This window comes from Toxotes jaculatrix, chromosome 1 (assembly GCF_017976425.1).
Source record: "Toxotes jaculatrix isolate fToxJac2 chromosome 1, fToxJac2.pri, whole genome shotgun sequence".
Classification (NCBI taxonomy): Eukaryota; Metazoa; Chordata; class Actinopteri; family Toxotidae; genus Toxotes; species Toxotes jaculatrix.
Window position 1 is genome coordinate 25,693,429 of NC_054394.1, and position 12,394 is coordinate 25,705,822.

Below are 12,394 nucleotides of genomic sequence, written 5' to 3' on the forward strand. Positions count from 1 at the left end.
TACCGGGGTCGAAATGCCAAGTAAGAAGGGAACTGAAGCTGGGTTGTTCAAATCTTAAAGGTCAAGCTGCATCTTTATTTCAGTAACTGTCCGTTAGTTTTGTATTCAGTCAGATTCACTTTGTTGAGCATAGCTGGTCAAATGTGGATTCAGCATTGGAAATCACAGTCACTGTGCTAACTTGATTTTGCAGCTTAAAAAGTTTGTTGAAATGCACATAGAGCTGGTTCTTACAGGCCTCTCTAGAGACGTTTCATGTTACAGAGTGCTCTGTCTGTCTGTTTCCTTCTGTAGTTTGGGGATTTCCTAGTCTGTGGTAAATAATTTGGCGCTGTCCTCTGAAGCAGACAGAAACCATAATTACAGGCCCAAAGCAGACACTCTGGTTTCTTCACTTGCTGCTATGTTACAAACTAATGCAAACGAAAACCATCTCTGCTGTCACAGAGGCACAGCGTGGCTTTGAATGTGAATGCAAGCTTTGTTCTGATGCCTGTAAGGTAAAGAGGACTGAACAACCTGCGAGGTACTTCAAAAACCACTTCACTGTGGTGACAAATAGTTTGGGTGCGTGAGAAAATCAATTGTTGGAAGCGAGAGGGTGGCAGGAGCAAAGCTGAACAGTCTGCTGGTTCACTCTGGACGCAGTATCAAGACTGTCCATCATGAATTCTTTACATTTTTGTACTGTATGTGATAGTTGTAGAGCTGAGTGTGTTCATTGTATGATGGTGTCAAGAGCTAAAGCGTGAACTTGCGCACAGTCAGCTTTATGTTACCAAAGTGTGTGTCTCCACCACAGCCTGAGCGTCATTCCAGACAACACAAGCATTTAATAATTAACTGTGGGTTGTTGGAGAGTCAAACAGAGGGCAACTATGAATCAGTGATTGAGACTGTAGATGTGTGCGTGTGCATACATCAGATCTGGAGCTTCCTCCTCTAAACATGGGCACAAGATGTTAAATATTAAGATATTATGCCTATTATGCTAAAGACTGAACAGGTTTAATTCTGTTCTGTATAAGAAATAATATTTGAAGTTATACAGTATTTGATATCAGAGAGCAGACACTGGTTCTTTGAGAGGAGGATTGGTCCTGTCTGACACTGAAAATCATTTATAAATCATGTCCTCAGATGATTTTCTCCACACGGAAAAGATCCTGACAGAATGGGAGGTTGAGTTCAGGTTAAGTGCATTATGCTCAACAACGAGGTGTCTGTTTAACCTTTAAATGCTCCCATACTGTTAACGCCATTATTCATCCAGCTGATTGTTGGTCTAGATAAAATATCAGTGTTGTATTCTCTAATGTTATTCAGTAGTTGAAATCAGCAGCAGGCCTGGTAATGAAATGTTTTAGCTCAACACTGCCACCTGCTGGCTACAAGCATAATATAACATGAGTGCCATAAATATAACGACTTTAATGTTGTGATGGCTCCAAATTCTTATTCACCTTATTCGTCTTATTATTTGACAGTGGAGGTTTTCTGACAAGAGATCACTGATAGGACTCAAACAAGGATCAGTGCAACTACATAGTCAGTGCCTTAGACATTTAGACCAACAGGATGATACACTACTATTAGGTTTAGTTTTATACTATTACTTGTATTATCCGTATGTGAAATTTGTCAGCTTTAGACGGAGAGAACATTTCCTATAGCACAGACACTACATGTGTTTGAAACACACCTTTCAAACAGATGACAACAGAGTTTTACATGAGCCAAAACTCAGGCATTTGCCCCGAGACAACACATACCGCATTATGTGACAACATGAATGATAATATATATGCACATCATGATAATAACATATATATTAATATATCATAATAGCGAGCACATTCAATGGCTGCACAAGTATTGACTGCACATTTATTGCCCCAACCAATAAATTACTGGAAGAAGCATCATGACGAGCGGGTTAGCGTGGGCCTGTTTGAGCCCACATGATTACAGCTAATAGTGATTGAATGAACATGACTGTTTGCAGCGGAATGAAAGGGCTCCATGCATTGACAGCCGCAGCAGAAACACGGCTCATGTTTGTCTGTTGAATTGATACGACTTAGTGTTGACAAGTGGACTCAAAGATGAACAGATGAGAGCCGTCAGCTCTGTCGCCATCTGAAGGTCACTCTGGAGCAGGTGTTGACAGCGTGAACATTTGTTGGTAAACAAATCCATCTTTGCAAAGGTCACCATTTGTTTCTGTCTCTCTTTATCCTCTCCTCATCTCTTCGTCTCTCTCCCTCTCTTTGTCACGTCTTCTCTCTCGTCTTCCTGCTCTTTCCTGCTCTCTGTTTACTTCTCTGGCTCCAGCCTGAGTTATTTTCATGGGGGATGCCTGTCATTGGCTTGGTCGCGGCTCCGTCTGCCAGGCAGAGGAACGTGCAGACTGCAGCATTATCAGCATTCAGTAGCCACCAACCTGATTGCACAGCCACGGGTGGCTACGTTACAGCTGTCTCTGGACAGCAGCAGGTACCCGGCCCTGCATGCCAAACCGAGATGGGCACCCACTACTCCAACTGGCTGATATTGGCCCTCTGCCTGCATGTCACCCATTCACGCACACAAAAAGACGCGCACACACACATCAGCAGCCGCTGTGCAAGCCAACACTCATCCCCTCCTGTCAGCTGTACCACCCGTGCAGGAGAGGAAACTGTCACAGTGTCTCAACTGAGTAGACATTTTGTTCAGACAACATTCATAAGCACCTGGCAAACACTTATGTTCAGTGCAAAAAAACATGCAGACAAAATGTTCAGAAGAAAGCTGGTTGTAAAGAGAATGTGTGGTGCAGCATCAAACAACCAAAGGAGTTCAGTTTCGCCCCTGGAAGCAATTTTCTGCTCTTTGGTTAAGTGTTTTTGTTCTGTCAATTTGTTCTCAGTTTCTCTCTCCAAAACCAAAAACCAAACATCCGACGTAAAACTATCTCACATAGATGTGTATAGGAAAGCTTCCATTGCTGAATCCTGATAATAATAAACATGGAAGCAGGAACAGGTCGACATTAAACCCCAAAGAACAGGGAAAAAAGAACAATCGTAGACGCAATAGAGTGAGAATGGAAAGTGGTGGGAAAAAAAGAGGCAGTGAGGGAAACATATTTACTGACATCCATGGGCTGTCACCACTCTGATTAATGGTGGTTGGAATCCCTGCCTGGTGAAAAGGTGTTGTTGGGGTGTAGAGAAAGCCCAGGCGCTGACCCAGAACTAATAGCATTCGACTTGAACAAGCTGTCCAACCTGAGAGAGTGGGCTCCGCTGCTGACGGTACAGCACCCGGCTGGAAAAAAGTAGGAAATAAGAAAAGTTAGAAATGGGAAACAAGGAAGGTTCACATCACAACCTTTGGACTTTGAGCACCCACCCTGACTCCACGTTATGTTCGAAATCACTTTGTTCTTTTATTAACTGTTCTACACATGCATTAATTTACTCAGAGTGAGCAGTAAGTTTTAGATACTTATGAATAAACCATTTTGCACCATCACTGGCAGGTGTAGTGTCACATAACTGTAACTGGCTAAGGTGAATCTTTGTGGGACATGTCCTCAGCCTGTGTCTCTTGGAATTTCGGGGTTTTAAACAACCTGAGTTCCAGTATTTCCATCACTCGATCCAAGCTCAAGGTAGTGGTTTCTGAAGGAGCCTACGTGTGTTTACCTGCACAAGAACTGTTAAAATAGTTTGTAGTAAGTATTTAGGAAGTGAGATTAAAAGTATAAAATGTAGCTTTTAGTCAAGTTAGGACTAACTGACAAATTCACATCACTACTGTACAATGTTTGAGGGCCACAACATCGGCAAGTCATCACAGAAAGAAAGAAAGAAATGATGTTTGGGAGAAAACGTCCAAAGACAGATTCCCCTCTTCTGAGTTTTCATGTTGAGCTACATGTTGATATTGCTACTGCGAAGGCTCAACCTTTTCATGTACACGGGTCAGCTCACACTGAAAAAGAACACACAACATAATCACCAATAGCTACAAAACACCACACACAAAAAAAGGTCTTGCTTCAAATAATCTGCAGCGGATTTGCCAGGAACATCATCCTGCCGAGGTTGTTTTTGCTGAGGGCAACAGCAAGCCCAACAGCTGGGACATAATGAAGCTTTGAGGCACTTGTTCTCCCATCGTGTTGTGCCAGCCCCTGTCTCCTCCACCAGATGTTCCATGTTTTCCCTCCAAAAGGCTCTGCTGCCAAAATGGGGACAATCACTAGCAAAGCGGGAACCAGCTAGCTCCACAGTCGATTCATGATTATAGGGTGATAGTTGGGTTAATTGCTTGTTTCGTGTTTATTGGGCGAGGCCCTGTCACTTGGTTGTCATCTTTTGTGTAGTTGAGAAAATCATTTTGACAGTAACTAGAGCCGCTGTTATCGCTCTCGCTGGTCTGGAGTCAGTTGGGAGTAGACGAGGATGATGTTATTGATTGTTTGTCAAAGATCTGCATGGCTGTCATTATGAATAACCATGTTGTTTAAGGATGACCTGAACATGTGTCATCATGTGATTATTATACTCCACCAAACCAAATTAATACAGCGCGTTAGGTGGTGCATGATACCAGAGCAGCATCGTGTGTGTGACTCAGCACTGATCACAAGCTGCTGAACCGGCCAAATCCACAGAGGGGAAGATTCAGCAGTCTCTCTTCAGCGCTGCAACCTGCTCAGATTCAAAATGCAGAACAAGGCAATAATTCTGGTCAACATTTAAAAGGCTCTACCCACCAGTGGCACACCTGCACAGGTGTTTTCAGTTGCTGTGCCTGATTACACCACTAACACTTTGAGCACAGCTCTTCTTTTCTACCTGTAGCAAGTGGCCATTTCTATGGTAAGTGCACACTTCCATTTTAATGAATTAAATTAAATCAAAGACCCTTAATGTGTTTTGGGCTGCAACTAATGATTTTTTTCGTCATTGATTAATCTGACAAATATATTTTGGGTTAATCAGTTTGTTTGGTTTACAAACTGTAAGATCAACAGTCTAAAAACTCTAAGATCTTCAGTTTGCAAAGCAAAGAAAATGTGAACCTAATGTTTAAATGCTAGATGATTGACTGATTGATTAATCAGTCACATCAGTGCTACAGTGAACTTTGTCTTTATCAATGCAAGGCCAATAGTTTTTAACTCAAAACTGTCATCTGTTTGGAAATGCTGATCACTTTTTAATTAGGGTTTACTCCTCCTGTGTGTGTGTGTGTGTGTGTGTGTGTGTGTGTGTGTGTGTGTGTGTGTGTGTGTGTGTGTGTGTGTGTGTGTGTGTGTGTGTGTGTGTGTGTGTGTGTGTGCTTTGTTGTGATGCATTTTCTGTTAATTACACCATCTAATCTACCCCTTGCCAGTGGAATCATGTTGCAGGCTAACTGAATCAACTGAGACGGGATGTTTTTATGTATGTAATTAATTTAAATCATACAAGTTATGCTTCGCTCAGTTCCTGTTAAACTGAAGAGGGGCGTAGTTAAACCTTGTTTTCTTTTTGGGCAAAAGAAGAAATCTCTATGGGCTATCCTGTCACTGATCAATGCACATTTAGATGTTTAACATCTGGCAAGCCACTGGAAATTGACTTCTACGGCAACATTGCGTTGCCATCATCCTCCCATCATTAGCTTTCACCATTGCCCCGGGGTTCATAATGTCGTTAGCTTACATAGAGACGCAGTAAAGTGATACTACATGACGTTTCTCAACTCCTTTTATTGAAGTAGCCTGCCATGCAGCCTGCTTGTCCTATTCTATGGACACCACAGGGAAATCAGACATGATGAGAGCAGAGGCTTGATGACATGAGGTTTGAAATATCTTGCGTCAAACATCATTTAATTTGAGGATCAGGCAAATAAAAAGCTTCACACAAGCTAGGATGAAAAGCTTTGTAGCTGTAGTGTAATTTTTGGTGCTCGTAGAAAATGGGCTATAAAGGATTTAGTATTTAGCCAGTTGGCCTACACAAGCTTTTATACATTTTCAGTCTCTCTTTTTGCAGCCAGACATTAATCCGCTACATTTTCAGCTCACATCTGTATGTAGCTCAAAAGGTTTAACACAGAATCTCAAAGTTGTACCATAGCCGCACTAGTTTTAATCGAATGTGCAGTCAAAACAATTAGACACAATGACTGAAATTATGTAGTTGTAATTACAAACAGATGGGAGGTTTTATTTGCACTTAAGGCGACTGTGTGCATGGGAAATGCAGTGTGAACAAGAATAATTAAGAAGTTAAAGTCTTGTTTTTTCCAACTTGTGTTTAAATAATCAACACTATGATGTAAATTTGTTTTAAATTAACTATACAGCTATATGAATGCTTTGCCAGGGGCATCCATCACCTCCAAGCCTTAAGGTTGAGAAGATGCAGGGATTTTTTTTTTTTCATTGAAACCTCAGTTTGTTTGTTTTCCGGAGGGAAGCAGCATGTAAAGGCTGCGGTGCCTCATGCTGAGATGTTCCACAATACCTGAGGGCTCACTAGGGAGACAGTAACTCATCAAGTGAGTCGAACAGTACTTTTTGCTTCAGTACTGTGTTTCTCTTGATATGTGTAAGGGAAAACAAAGTTGTTGTTTTTTAATGGACACCATAAAAGAAATGGATACCATTTAATTTGTGCTTTAGAAAGACAGAATAGAAAAGTTGCCATGGTGCAGCTGACTCTTCATGTGGTCTTGAGATAAATAGGTGAGGTCACATGATATGCAAGGAATTAAAAAGTTAACTCATTCAGATTCTGAAGAATTGAAATGGCCAAAATCACAAATTAAATGAAGGATCTTCCCCAGGGGAGGAACCTGGACACATTTGTGCTATTTATTTTGATCATGACCTTTCCTTCCTTTTCCACACTTAGGCCTTGTACTTGCTCCAAGGGTGTAATAATAATAACTTATTAATCAGTATGTTGTTTATTCTGTCCAGTACTTTGACATGGTGCAATGAATGTTGCAACCTCTAGAGGGCCACTTCAGACTTTAGTATTCAGCCTGTTAATGAGAACAATTATCAAACTGTTTTCCTTCTCTTAAAACAGGCTGCCATGGTCATTTTTCAAGTTTAATTTGGATGAGATGTGTGTTTGTGAAGTAGTGATGAGGAGCTGACATGAATGTGGTTTTGTGTAAATATCTGATGTTTTACAGGCCAAAAATGTTGCAGTGTAGCTCAGCTTCCCAGTCCTTTCATCTAGCTGGTTCACCGCACAGGGCCCCATCAGTCCACAACAGGGTGACCTGTTTGCAATTCGCTCAATAGACAACAGAGGTCACTAGAAACTGCTCTTGGATGAAGTTGGCACATCAGAGCCGGTGTGCCACACTGTGTGCTGTGAACTAAAGTTCCCAAAATATGCTGTAGTTGTGAAAGTCTTTCTTTAAGCTGCCATTAACAAACAGCTTGTGTCTTATTTCCACCCTATCTGATTCAGCAAACCTGCAAGCACAGGCGTGCTTTATTTATGCTGGTGGATTTTATGCATGACAGTTTTGCTGAGGAGAAAAAAAAACTTCCTCCTCCCCGTCTTCCCCATGTTTCCTCTATTGATTTTGGCGCTGCTTTGATGTGAATCCGCGCCAGAAGTGTCACTTAGATAAATCACTGTTAGTCCAAGCTGGCATAGCTCGGCACTGGTGACAGAAGGGAGAATTCCACGCGGATCAAATAAATACAGATGTGGTATAATTAGTTGTACTCCCAAAGAGCCTTTTGTCGGCATGTTAAAGATGCTAGGGATCAGCTGGCTTTCCTACTAGCTGCTTTTATCCGTTTAAACAGGAACAGAAGCTAGGTGGGTCACAGCCCATGTGGTTTTTGATGAGTCACATGTCCATTGTGCAGATTTGGAAATTAGACATGATGAAATATCTCCAGTGGCAGAAAATTTAAACTGGAGCTGACTTTTCTGATGTGAAACTGACTTGTTCTTTTACAGACACTCACCAGTTTGTGAAATTAAATAAATAAAACTGGCTTTAATTTGCTCTGAGCCATGACCAGGGTGCAGTTCAACAGCAGCTTTTTTTGCATGTTGTTTGTGGGTGTCAGCTATCGCATAATTCATTTCCTTTCTTATTTAACCTTGATTCAACCAGCCTGAGAGCGCATTCTTATTTACAATGTCATCCTGCATAGATAAAGCCTTAAATAGCGGATCAGGTAGAAAGGAGAAAAAAACACAGTAAGAAAGGCAGCAAAGCAAAGGAAAAGCAGACGCACAGAGAAAGATATGGATGTGAATATGCAACACAGCTACTGCATTTTTCTTAGATTTCATATCAAATGCCTCAACGGTGTCTTTATCCAGCAGCCAGTCTCCAGCACAGTACAGTAAGGTGATGGCCCTGGACAAACAGAGTTTACAACAAACACTGCTGCTTTGGTGCAGTGTTAGGTTAGGGGTCTCCAGCTGTTTATGTAAAACGCGCTTTGATCTTCACTCCAAGCAAAAACAGCGCTGCTTTAAGTGCATCATCTTATAACAAAAGGAGTGTACATTTGCCGCATAATACTGCCATTACAATTAATGTCACATCCTTGTGAAACTGAAACCCACTTTTTTCGCTCTCGCAATTATAGGCCCCTTCAGGAGAGGGACGTATTTATGCCCAGCAGTTAGCAATGCATTGATTTAATACGTTTCTAATCAGGACATACAGCTTCGGGGCCTGAAATGTTAATTTTTCCTGCTGCTTACAAAGTAGCCTTTGATTTTCTGTCACGGCAGTAATTACCGTTTTTTGCCACTAGATAGGGAGAGAGCTTTGTCTTGTCTAATTATGAGGTAATCATTGCTGTAGTGCCAGCATGTTGTTCTCACCTTTTTGTTAATACTATTTTCATTTTATTTTTACAGCTTCCGGCTATTACCTTCCCTTCTAATTCACACTGTGACACTGTTAACACAGTGTGTGTGTTGGTGAGTGTGTGTGTCTGAGTGTATATTTGGAGTGTAGTAGCCTAGTGACTGTAATTGTTGTGGTATGGGTGCTGTTAATTACTGGAGTAAACGGTTGAATCATGGCCAGGGCCCTTTGTGGTTGGAGTGGCGGGCAGCAGCAGAGAGAGACAGAGGGCTGGAAAATTGTTTTTACCATCTGGGGACCGAGGGAGAGAGAAAGGGAAGCAGAAAGGGGAAAGGGGGAACAGTGGTAGACAGAAAGGCCCAATTGGTGGCCAGAGCCTAAGGGTCCGGGGGTCCATATGGAAGGCAACACTTTGCCTTGCGCTTTATTGCACACCTTGCTGTTTTAATCAATGGCAAGCCTGTTCACAGAGCCTAGAGCAGCAGTGGCTGTTTCTCATTGTCTCAGTGCTACTTCCACTTTTCCTGCTCCACTACACCCCAACACTTCCTACCAAATCTCTGAAGAGCTGTGCAGCACTTTCAGGCCTCTCTGGAAGCTGGAGAAGTGGATGCGCTGCGGCGAAAACGTTTGCACCATGTGTGAGGATAAAGCTCCTATTTTGTAATGATGATTTGATACGCTTTTGGCTCCTGCCTGCGCTGTTCCAATTTCCCGGCAAAGCAGGAATAAGAATGTAGACACCTGCTGTGTTTGGAGTCGTTTCTTAAAATGGAGATTCCATCTGAATTCCATTTGAGTGTTGAAAGTAATGAGATTAGGCTACAAAAGGCGTGTTAACACCGAGACGCTGGGAAGTGTGCTAATAACACCATAAAAGTGCCAGCCAGCAGTGGTCTGACTCCCTTGTAACCCCACCCTGAGTGGAGGCACTTCTGGTAATCACCCCCCTTAGACTAAGCACCACGTTGGGGAGTGAGGAATAAGGTTGTATCTGTATGAGAGGTTGAGTGTTTGATTTTATCACAGAACTCTTGCAAGAACATGAGTATTTCTTTAAATTAGACCCATTTTGTGACAAACACACAAAACTACCTGAAATGAAGCACCTGCTGTTTTCATTTCAAACTAGATAAATATTAACAGAACAGCAATCAGACGGCGGAGCGTTGTGCTGGATGTCTTTCATCTGATGGCATATAATGACTATGAAGTCCATTTGAATCCCAGTTCATGTTGTTTGCCATGATCTCGGGCAACTCCATACATGAGCATAGATCAGGTCACACCACACTAGAATCCAGAAAACTACGACTGATCAGGGATTTTATTTATACGGCGACATGTCCTTAATCCTGATTTTGTGTATCTCAGACTTTACCTGTTTTCTCTAGATGGTGCTTGAGGCACCGACAGCCATACTTGACTCTATTTCGTGCTGCCTTTATGGACTCATGAGAGACCTAATCATGTAAGTAACTCACAACAGACATAAATAACATTGATGTCTTTTTATTGAACACATTTAGAAATTCTAAGCTGTTTTAATTATTTCTTCTGAGTACACAAAATGTGATCCTGCACCAACACATTTCAACTGTAGAATGTAATTTTAATAAATGTGAAAAGTTGCCCACTGAGAAACAGTGAGGGGAACTGGATATGCATTAAACTAATTTCATCACAAAATATTTATTCTAATACTATGGACAGGAGGTTCATGCTGTTACTAAGTAGCTTTCAGATGAAAGTGATTAGCCAGGGATTAAAACATCTGTCTTCCTATAACAAGATCATGCAGAGTTTGCAAGTCAGAAACGACTGTTGACAAAATGCAGTTAATTAAATAATGACTCATTTTAACTGTGGATAACTTAGTGATTGCTGCTGTTTTGAAGTTTAATAAAGTTAAAACCTGAGTTTCAAAACATAAACAGCACCCTGGGAGGATGTGCTTGTTTAGATCATAAAACATTAGGATTTGTGGACCTCCTGTGGAGAGAGTGTACCTTTTCGCCCAAAATAAATCTCATCCTCCTGCGCTCTGTGATTGGCTGGCACAGCTGCATGATGTCATCCAGATGTGTACATGGTGCAATAAATAGGGTGCTAAACAGAAACAGAACTGTGTATTATGTCTGCTTTCCAGAAGTTAGGCTGCAACAGCCTGCACTGCCTCTCCTCCACGTAAACTGACACTGTCACTGTTGTTTGGCTCGTTGTGTTACAGCCTTTGCCATTAGTTGGATTTGTGATTAAATTTAGCAAAGTGCTGCCGATAGCCGAATTGTCCAGCCACTCTCAATTACCGTCTAGGGAGGGTACCTGAGAAAGCTTAACACTGCAATTAACAACTTAATTAAGTGCCACAGCCATTGTGGCACTTCTGGAGCCGTGCAACAAGAGGCGTATTGATTGCAGGGGATTGCCAGTTGGTCCCCAATTGATCGCCCAATTGATTGGCTTGGATAGGCATTCCTCAATGACTCAGGGAAGGAGTTGGTGTGTGTGTGTGTGTGCGTGTGTGTGTGTGCGTGGTGTGTTTTGTCTCTGAGGAAGTAGCCGTCACGCCGCCATGTGACACACTGATAATGACCTGCCAGACTGGCTGCATGGCCTCTTCCAGTCCCCCTGGGTGTGGCACACATGTCTGGTGTCAATCACTCACTCACTCACTCACTCTCCGTCTCCCTCTTTCGCACACACTGATGAACACACACGCGCAAACAGAAGCCCCAGGACTGTGCTTGAATCCTAAGTAACATCTGCAGTCTATTCATTCTAAGTACACCTGACAGGAATGCAGGAATAAATACACACAAGCACACCACACAATACATTGCAAGCACTGGATGCACTGATACTAACTGACAGCCTAACACCAGAAACATAAATACTCTTCCATTTCATTTCAATGCATCTTTTCACAACCACAATAATTTCCAATGTGGTGTCTTAATTTTCTTCTGGTCAGATTATATAGGGTTTGTGATTACAGCTAAGTCAGTTTCCTCAGACACAGAAGCTTTTCTCAAAAAAGAAAAAGGTCCACTGGGTGCAGATAAACACGTAGAGACAGATAAAATACACAAAAACACACAGCAAAGCACATGGATGTACCCACTAACTAACACACACACACACGCACATATATACACACACACACAGATACAGTGCACCCTGGGGAGCAGTTAGAACGCAGGGCAGGGCTGGATGTAGGAGGGGAGTGAAGTGGTGGTAAGACGTCAAATAAACTGTCATCTCTTATTGTGTCAATGAAGTAATTCCCCTTTAAAGGCTTGACCCCTCACCCTGGAGGATCTCGGCCAATTGCACAGTGCATTGGAGGAGCCATGAGGTGATAACAAATGACTCAGCTGAGGGGGCTGGGTGCTACGCCAGAATCACTCCACTGCACCGGTTCCACCACTTCACCAGGTAAAGGATGTTTCCAAATCAATTACAAATAGCTCACACTTTATGGATCAGTTGTTTGTTTTAGAATCACTGTTTCAGTTTTATTCTAATTTTGATAAATCTATAG